Below are 2,103 nucleotides of genomic sequence, written 5' to 3' on the forward strand. Positions count from 1 at the left end.
TTTTGCCTGGATACATTACAGAAGATCTAATCGGTTTCACCCCTTTGTCACTGATGCATTCACACCGTGGGAGGTGAAAATTCAAAAGAGTCCTATTAGTAAGCTTTTCCCTCCACTCTACCATGGGAGGATTACATCACCGTTTTGTAACTGGGATGACAGAATCAAAGGGTCACGCAGGGGCAGGACGTGCAACTGACTGACTGCAGGGCTGCAGGGCTTCAGTGTTTCAGCTCGTTACGAAACTTGTGTATCCTCATCGGGCCTGAGTAAGTGTTCGTGGCACAAAGTTCCGATTCTGAAACACGTGTTTAAGACCGCTACCTTCTCATCTTTTGTCGGTGGTTTTCTCGCTGCACGCTTTCCCCTGGACCGCATCCTCCAACCCTCCTGCGTCCCATGCTTTTAGTGCAAATGACGTGAGATCGTTCATCGTGCATGGTCCTAAAGGCACCGTCTATGTAAGATATAATAAATGCACTTAATTGACATAAAGCATACTTAAAACAAATGATTATTAAATTAAGATATCTGCCCGTATCAGCGTAAACACATTAGTTTCTTATTCCTTTAATCATTTTTATGTAGTTTTTGCTGAGCATGTAGCAACATTTCACTCATTCAAACGTCTTTGAGTCAGTCAGGAAAATGCACATTTTCCAGCAAAAACTTGGCTAAAATCACATCAACCGGTCAAAGATCAATACAAATTTAGCAAATGTTAATATACATGAGAATTAAACTCAGCATCGATAATTTAAAACACTGCACGCTTCTATTCCTCTGTATCATTCCTTAAATAAGAATTATATCCATTCAAAACGCTTTATGTGCTTAATTAGTCCAACCTGAACACTTTTGGTTTGCACTTAAGTGAAAAGTGCATTTTATATTTGTTTTGGAGCCCTAAAGTGAGCTGTGAGGTAATTACCTAGGAGGCAATTAATGGCTAAATATGGACTGAGTATAGATTGATGAGTGTACATTTAAAGCTTTTGATTTGTATGCCAAAACAGGCAATTAAATAGCTCAATTTCTAGGACACCTGTATACCTTAGTGTAATTTTAGTGTTTGGTTTTTGCCTCTTAATAATTAATGAAGCTTACAGTGTTGCTGTGTGGAAACGTCCAGACTTTGCAAAATATATAAAGCATTTTACAACAGAAGAAGTTCTAGAAGTTTTCAGTATAAATTACCAGCGTGGCTAAGAAATTAGCCTGTAATTTATTTAATACGTATAACTTCACTGTGCAGCCTGGTGTTCAAAATGATTCTAACATCCTAATGTTTCATATAATTGAATTTTATTTACCAGCTAACCCAAATAACACTACTCTCATGCAGGTGACGTGACATTTAACGCACCTGTTGCCGCCTCGCGCCCTACAGGTGTCGCCTCGCGACGAACAGCACGAGCACAGTGAAGTGTATGGCAGTGCACAGGAAACTCTTCAGACGTCCTCGCCCGGTCACCGCCGCCCCCGTGTCCCCGCAGCTCAACCCGCCGTCCGGCTCCCCCGCCGCCCAGCTTTTCTCCAGCTGGTCCCCGATCCTCCGCAGGCGCGACGCGAGCAGCTGAGCCACCGAGCAGGGCGACGGTCTGCGGCCACTGCAGGTAGAGTCAGCGGGAAGGAGCAAAGACTGGTCAATAGGCAGCCAACACATCTTCCTTCTCTAAGTCTCGAGGATATTTGACTCCGTCTCTTCTCTCATCAAACCTTAACTGTGTTTGCGTTCCCCCTTTCTCTCTCTCCCTCTCTGCTGTATTATTCATTACAGTGTCACATGGTGTGGGGTTTACATCATCTTTTCCCAAAAGAGACATACGGTGGTTAACTCTTGAATCACTCCGAGCGCTCTTTTGTTATCGGGACATTGTGTTCTCATTTCTTATTTTTTGTCTGCACTTTGTGTTATTTTCAAACATGACCACCACATTGACCTAGAGTATGACACAGTGGCATTTATGTTCAAAACCATTACGTGTGTAGTTACAAAATCATATAATTTCTGAGAATTGCCGCGTTTATTATAATACTGCGGAATTAAAAACTAGCGGAACTTTGTATAACAGGGCGCTGTCCCTCTACGGACTGTTTATA

At 42.5% G+C, this 2,103-nt stretch overlaps 1 long non-coding RNA gene across 1 annotated transcript; it reads right to left on the minus strand.

The window, feature by feature from the left end:
• Positions 1–13: 13 nt before the first annotated feature.
• LOC113139026 (uncharacterized) lies at positions 14–1,957 on the minus strand. Its single transcript, XR_003296511.2, has 2 exons — positions 1,367–1,957; positions 14–457 (listed from the first exon to the last, which is right to left on the minus strand). It is a non-coding gene; the product is annotated as an uncharacterized LOC113139026 (long non-coding RNA).
• Positions 1,958–2,103: the final 146 nt, after the last annotated feature.

This window comes from Mastacembelus armatus, chromosome 9 (assembly GCF_900324485.2).
Source record: "Mastacembelus armatus chromosome 9, fMasArm1.2, whole genome shotgun sequence".
Classification (NCBI taxonomy): domain Eukaryota; kingdom Metazoa; phylum Chordata; class Actinopteri; order Synbranchiformes; family Mastacembelidae; genus Mastacembelus; species Mastacembelus armatus.